We start from the raw sequence: 7,104 nt of genomic DNA on the forward strand, positions 1-7,104 counted from the left end.
TTTCCAAATCCCAATCCCTTTACTTGCATTCCAACAGCTGCAATGGCCGAGTTCTTTAGACGTTGGACCTGAATTTCAATGGGGTCTCCCCACCCATGTTCTTAACTTGCTTGAAGCATATAGCCCACTTCTGCTTTCTTCTCATCAATTTCCTTAGATTCCTACTGCTGTGATGGCTAAGTGGTTTAAGCATTGTAATTGAAGTCCAATATATTCTCCCTGTACAGTTTTCAACTCTGCTTACTGGGTGATGATAAAGTAGACCTTTAATAATTGGGTCTATCTCCTTTGAATTTAAATGGTCCTTACTTTATGTGCTCGTCCCACGATTGAACTGCTTAGAAAATTGCTTTTTAAAAAAACTTTGCTTGAAATAAATGTCAACTAGGCAGTTGAATTTGGATACTTTTGTCCTTGTGTGAGGTAACTCAGAAAGCTGTGATTGCAGAATGGTTAAATCGTTGGACTCAAAATCCATTGGGGTTGCCCAGTGCAGGTTTGAACCCTGCGAGCAGCGCTTTGACAATCCACTCTTTATTTGTAACATGTCATTGGGGACTTGATATGGATAATGCTTGGACATGTCCTTTGATTCAAGTGCTCAGAATTGATCTTCCATGACAAATGTTTCAAGTAGGCTCTTCAATAGCAATAATCTGGTCACTTTAGAGGTAAAATGGACAGAACGAGATAGCGGACTGGCTAAGGGTCTGTAGGTAAGAGGAGATGCTGTGATGGCCGAGAGGTTAAGGCGTTGGACTCGAAATCCAATGGGGTCTCCCCGCGCAGGTTCGAACCCTGCTCACAGCGCCATGGCAACCCAGTTTTCATTTTTAACATATCCTAGGTGACATGATATGGATAATGTGCTTAATGCATGGACTCGTCCTTTGATTCAAGTGATCAGAATATTTTTTCCGTGACAAACAGTTCAAATAGGCTCTTCAGTAGAAAGTCTAGTCTTTACAGAAGTAAAAATGTACAGAATCAGATAGCCGACTGGTTAAGGCCTGGTTTTTAACATAGCAAGCTGCGATGGCCGAGTGGTTAAGGCGTTGGACTTGAAATCCAATGGGGTCTCCCGCGCAGGTTCGAACCCTGCTCACAGCGCTTTGACAAAGCAGTCTTTATTTGCATCATATCATTGGAGACTTGATATGGATAATGTCTGGACCTGTACTTTGATTCAGGTGGTCAGAATAAAATTCCTTGACAAACAGTTCAAACAGGCTCTTAAGTAGAAAGTCTAGTCTTTACAGAAGTAAAATGTACAGAATCAGATAGCTGGCTGGTTTTTAACATAGCAAGCTGCGATTGCCGACTGGTAAATTGCATTGGACTTGAAATCCAATGGGGTCTCCCTGCACATATTCGAACCCTGCTCACAGCGCTTTGACAAACCAGTCTTTATTTGCAACATGTCATTGGAGACTTGATATTGATAATGTGTGCTTAATGCGTGGACTTGTTCTTTGATTCAGTTGCTCAGAGTATATCTGCATTAGCAAACAGTTCAAATAGTATCTTCAGTACAGATACTGTTGTTTGTATTAGATTTATTATGGAAATTCTGAGAGCCAGGTGGGTATGTCCTCAGACTTGAATCATGTCATTGGAGACTTGATATGGATAATGTCTGGACTTGTTTCAGAAATCTTATTCTTGACAAACAGTTCAAATAGGCTCTTCAGTGGAAAGTCTTGTCTTTACAGAAGTAAAATGTACAGAATCAGATAGCCGACCTGTTAAGGCCTTAGCAAGCTTGAGTGGTTAAGGCGTTGGACTTGAAATCCAATGAGGTCTCCCCTTCGCAGTTTCGAACCCTGCTCACAGCGCTTTGACAAACCAGTCTTTTTTGCAACATGTCATTGGACTTGATATGGATTAATGTACATGGACTTGTCCTTTGATTCAAGAGCTCAGAATATTTTTTCCTTGACAAACAGTTCAAATGCTCTTCAGTAGAAAGTCTAGTCTTTACAGAAGTCCAGAATCAGATAGCCCTTTAAGGCCTGGTTTTTCCAACAGCTGTGATGGCCGAGTGGTTAAGGCGTTGGACTTGAAATCCAATGGGGTCTCCCCCGCATGTTTTGAACCCTGCTTGCTTTGACAAACCAGTCTTTATTTGCAACATGTCATTGGAGACTTGATATGGATTATGTTGCTAAATCATGGACTTGTCCTTAGATTCACGAGCTCAGAATATTTTTTCCTTGACAAACAGTTCAAATAAGCTCTTCAGTAGAAAGTCTAGTCTTTACTGAAGTAAAATGTACAGAATCTAGCCGACTGGTTAAGGCCTGGTTTTAAAGTAGCCTGGTGGGGTCTAATTGGGTCATCTGCAGTTTCGAACCCTGCTCACAGCGCTTTGACAAACCAGTCTTTATTTGCAACATGTCATTGGAGACTTGATATGGATAATGTGTGCTAAATAAACGGACTTGTCCTTTGATTCAAGTGCTCAGAAAATTTTTTCCTTGACAAACAGTTGAAATAGGCTCTTCAGTGGAAAGTCTAGTCTTTACAGAAGTTGTACATAATCAGATAGCCGACTGGTTAAGGCCTGGTTTTTAACTAGCAAGCTGTGATGGCAGTGGTTAAGGCGTTGACTCAAAATCCAATTGGGGTCTGCCCTTTGCAGGTTTGAACCCTGCTCACAGCGCTTTGACAATCCAGTCTTTATTTGTAACATGTCATTGGGGACTTGATATGGATAATGTCTGGACTTGTCCTTTGATTCAAGTGCTCAGAATTGATCTTCCATGACAAATGTTCAAGTAGGCTCTTCATAGAATAATCTTTCACAGAAGTAAAATGGACAAAATCACATAGCTGGCTGGTTTTTAGGTAAGAGCAATGCTGTGATGGCCGAGTGGTTAAGGCGTTGGACTTGAAATCCAATGGGGTCTCCCCGTGCAGGTTCGAACCCTGCTCACAGCTCTATGGCAACCCAGTTTTCATTTTTAACATATCCTAGGTGACATGATATGGATAATGTGCTTAATGCATGGACTCGTCCTTTGATTCAAGTGATCAGAATATTTTTTCCGTGACAAACAGTTCAAATAGGCTCTTCAGTAGAAAGTCTAGTCTTTACAGAAGTAAAAATGTACAGAATCAGATAGCCGACTGGTTAAGGCCTGGTTTTTAACATAGCAAGCTGCGATGGCCGAGTGGTTAAAGCGTTGGACTTGAAGGTTCGAACCCTGCTCACAGCGCTTTGACAAAGCAGTCTTTATTTGCATCATATCATTGGAGACTTGATATGGATAATGTCTGGACCTGTACTTTGATTCAGGTGGTCAGAATAAAATTCTTTGACAAACAGTTCAAACAGGCTCTTAAGTAGAAAGTCTAGTCTTTACAGAAGTAAAATGTACAGAATCAGATAGCTGGCTGGTTTTTAACATAGCAAGCTGCGATTGCCGAGTGGTAAATTGCATTGGACTTGAAATCCAATGGGGTCTCCCTGCACAGATTCGAACCCTGCTCACAGCGCTTTGACAAACCAGTCTTTATTTGCAACATGTCAATGGAGACTTGATATTGATAATGTGTGCTTAATGCGTGGACTTGTTATTTGATTCAGTTGCTCAGAGTATATCTGCATTAGCAAACAGTTCAAATAGTATCTTCAGTACAGATACTGTTGTTTGTATTAGATTTATTATGGAAATTCTGAGAGCCAGGTGGGTATGTCCTCAGACTTGAAACCCCATGGGGTCTCTCTGCTCTTTTTAAAATCTTATTCTCAGTGAATAGTCCACTTGTACTTTCTCTGCACATAGTTTTTTGACTTGCACATTAAACTTCCAACCTTCACAGCTTTGAAAGGACCGAGGTTACTTGGCGCAATAAGATCAAAATGTTGTGCCATCAAGTTTACCATTTTTCACCAATGATGTCTGTTTCCAAATCCCAATCCCTTTACTTGCATTCCAACAGCTGCAATGGCCGAGTTCTTTAGACGTTGGACCTGAATTTCAATGGGGTCTCCCCACCCATGTTCTTAACTTGCTTGAAGCATATAGCCCACTTCTGCTTTCTTCTCATCAATTTCCTTAGATTCCTTCCTACAATATATTCTCCCTGTACAGTTTTCAACTCTGCTTACTGGGTGATGATAAAGTAGACCTTTAATAATTGGGTCTATCTCCTTTGAATTTAAATGGTCCTTACTTTATGTGCTCGTCCCACGATTGAACTGCTTAGAAAATTGCTTTAAAAAAACTTTGCTTGAAATAAATGTCAACTAGGCAGTTGAATTTGGATACTTTTGTCCTTGTGTGAGGTAACTCAGAAAGCTGTGATTGCAGAATGGTTAAATCGTTGGACTCAAAATCCATTGGGGTTGCCCAGTGCAGGTTTGAACCCTGCGAGCAGCGCTTTGACAATCCACTCTTTATTTGTAACATGTCATTGGGGACTTGATATGGATAATGCTTGGACATGTCCTTTGATTCAAGTGCTCAGAATTGATCTTCCATGACAAATGTTTCAAGTAGGCTCTTCAATAGCAATAATCTGGTCACTTTAGAGGTAAAATGGACAGAACGAGATAGCGGACTGGCTAAGGGTCTGTAGGTAAGAGGAGATGCTGTGATGGCCGAGAGGTTAAGGCGTTGGACTCGAAATCCAATGGGGTCTCCCCGCGCAGGTTTGAACCCTGCTCACAGCGCTATGGCAACCCAGTTTTCATTTTTAACATATCCTAGGTGACATGATATGGATAATGTGCTTAATGCATGGACTCGTCCTTTGATTCAAGTGATCAGAATATTTTTTCCGTGACAAACAGTTCAAATAGGCTCTTCAGTAGAAAGTCTAGTCTTTACAGAAGTAAAAATGTACAGAATCAGATAGCCGACTGGTTAAGGCCTGGTTTTTAACATAGCAAGCTGCGATGGCCGAGTGGTTAAGGCGTTGGACTTGAAATCCAATGGGGTCTCCCGCGCAGGTTCGAACCCTGCTCACAGCGCTTTGACAAAGCAGTCTTTATTTGCATCATATCATTGGAGACTTGATATGGATAATGTCTGGACCTGTACTTTGATTCAGGTGGTCAGAATAAAATTCCTTGACAAACAGTTCAAACAGGCTCTTAAGTAGAAAGTCTAGTCTTTACAGAAGTAAAATGTACAGAATCAGATAGCTGGCTGGTTTTTAACATAGCAAGCTGCGATTGCCGACTGGTAAATTGCATTGGACTTGAAATCCAATGGGGTCTCCCTGCACATATTCGAACCCTGCTCACAGCGCTTTGACAAACCAGTCTTTATTTGCAACATGTCATTGGAGACTTGATATTGATAATGTGTGCTTAATGCGTCGACTTGTTCTTTGATTCAGTTGCTCAGAGTATATCTGCATTAGCAAACAGTTCAAATAGTATCTTCAGTACAGATACTGTTGTTTGTATTAGATTTATTATGGAAATTCTGAGAGCCAGGTGGGTATGTCCTCAGACTTGAATCATGTCATTGGAGACTTGATATGGATAATGTCTGGACTTGTCCTTTGATTCAAGTGCTCAGAATATTTTTTCCTTGACAAACAGTTCAAATAGGCTCTTCAGTGGAAAGTCAAGTCTTTACAGAAGTAAAATGTACAGAATCAGATAGCCGACCTGTTAAGGCCTGGTTTTTAACGTAGCAAGCTGCGATGGCCGAGTGGTTAAGGCGTTGGACTTGAAATCCAATGAGGTCTCCCCTTCGCAGTTTCGATCCCTGCTCACAGCGCTTTGACAAACCAGTCTTTTTTTGCAACATGTCATTGGAGACTTGATATGGATTATGTGTGCTAAATACATGGACTTGTCCTTTGATTCACGAGCTCAGAATATTTTTTCCTTGACAAACAGTTCAAATAAGCTCTTCAGTAGAAAGTCTAGTCTTTACAGAAGTAAAACGTACAGAATCAGATAGCCGACTCGTTAAGGCCCGGTTTTTAATGTAGCGAGCTGTGATGGCCGAGTGGTTAAGGCGTTGGACGTGAAATCCAATGGGGTCTCCCCGCGCAGGTTTGAACCCTGCTCACAGTGCTTTGACAAACCAGTCTTTATTTGCAACATGTCATTGGAGACTTGATATGGATTATGTGTGCTAAATACATGGACTTGTCCTTTTATTCACGAGCTCAGAATATTTTTTCCTTGACAAACAGTTCAAATAAGCTCTTCAGTAGAAAGTCTAGTCTTTACTGAAGTAAAATGTACAGAATCAGATAGCCGACTGGTTAAGGCCTGGTGTTTAAAGTAGCCTGGTGGGGTCTCCACGCGCAGTTTCGAACCCTGCTCACAGCGCTTTGACAAACCAGTCTTTATTTGCAACATGTCATTGGAGACTTGATATGGATAATGTGTGCTAAATAAACGGACTTGTCCTTTGATTCAAGTGCTCAGAATATTTTTTCCTTGACAAACAGTTGAAATAGGCTCTTCAGTGGAAAGTCTAGTCTTTACAGAAGTAAAATGTACATAATCAGATAGCCGACTGGTTAAGGCCTGGTTTTTAACGTAGCAAGCTGTGATGGCCGAGTGGTTAAGGCGTTTGACTTGAAATCCAATTGGGTCTCCCCTTTGCAGGTTCGAACCCTGCTCACAGCGCTTTGACAAAGCAGTCTTTACTTGCAAAATGTCATTGGAGGCTTGATATGGATAATGTCTGGACTTGTCCTTTTGATTCAGGTGGTGTTAATAAAATTCTCTGACAAACTGTTCAAAAAGGCTCATCAGTAGAAGGTCTAGTCTTTACAGAAGTAAAATGTACAAAATCACATAGCTGGCTGGTTTTTAACGTAGCAAGCTGTGATGGCCGAGTGGTTAAGGAGTTGGACTTGAAATCCAATGGGGTCTCCCCGTGCAGGTTCGAACCCTGCTCACAGCGCTTTGACAAACCAGTCTTTATTTGCAACATGTCATTGGAGACTTGATATTGATCATGTGTGCTAAATACACGGACTTGTCCTTTGATTCAGGTGCTCAGAGTATATCTGCATTAGCAAACAGTTCAAATAGTATCTTCAGTACAGATACTGTTGTTTGTATTAGATTTATTATGGAAATTCTGAGAGCCAGGTGGGTATGTCCTCAGACTTGAAACCCCA

General features: G+C 41.2%; 9 non-coding genes across 9 annotated transcripts; all 9 read left to right on the forward strand.

Annotated features, from left to right (window-relative positions):
* Positions 1-728: 728 nt before the first annotated feature.
* On the forward strand, positions 729-810 carry trnas-cga. The gene has a single exon. It is a non-coding gene; the product is annotated as a tRNA-Ser (tRNA).
* A 219-nt stretch (positions 811-1,029) lies between these two features.
* On the forward strand, positions 1,030-1,110 carry trnas-uga. Its single transcript has one exon. It is a non-coding gene; the product is annotated as a tRNA-Ser (tRNA).
* Positions 1,111-2,858: 1,748 nt separating this feature from the next.
* On the forward strand, positions 2,859-2,940 carry trnas-uga. The gene has a single exon. It is a non-coding gene; the product is annotated as a tRNA-Ser (tRNA).
* A 1,656-nt stretch (positions 2,941-4,596) lies between these two features.
* On the forward strand, positions 4,597-4,678 carry trnas-cga. Its single transcript has one exon. It is a non-coding gene; the product is annotated as a tRNA-Ser (tRNA).
* Positions 4,679-4,897: 219 nt separating this feature from the next.
* On the forward strand, positions 4,898-4,978 carry trnas-uga. Its single transcript has one exon. It is a non-coding gene; the product is annotated as a tRNA-Ser (tRNA).
* A 677-nt stretch (positions 4,979-5,655) lies between these two features.
* Positions 5,656-5,738, forward strand: trnas-uga. Its single transcript has one exon. It is a non-coding gene; the product is annotated as a tRNA-Ser (tRNA).
* A 220-nt stretch (positions 5,739-5,958) lies between these two features.
* trnas-uga lies at positions 5,959-6,040 on the forward strand. Its single transcript has one exon. It is a non-coding gene; the product is annotated as a tRNA-Ser (tRNA).
* Positions 6,041-6,521: 481 nt separating this feature from the next.
* Positions 6,522-6,604, forward strand: trnas-uga. Its single transcript has one exon. It is a non-coding gene; the product is annotated as a tRNA-Ser (tRNA).
* A 198-nt stretch (positions 6,605-6,802) lies between these two features.
* On the forward strand, positions 6,803-6,884 carry trnas-uga. The gene has a single exon. It is a non-coding gene; the product is annotated as a tRNA-Ser (tRNA).
* Positions 6,885-7,104: the final 220 nt, after the last annotated feature.

Source organism: Oncorhynchus gorbuscha, unplaced genomic scaffold, assembly GCF_021184085.1.
Source record: "Oncorhynchus gorbuscha isolate QuinsamMale2020 ecotype Even-year unplaced genomic scaffold, OgorEven_v1.0 Un_scaffold_3181, whole genome shotgun sequence".
NCBI classification, from domain to species: domain Eukaryota; kingdom Metazoa; phylum Chordata; class Actinopteri; order Salmoniformes; family Salmonidae; genus Oncorhynchus; species Oncorhynchus gorbuscha.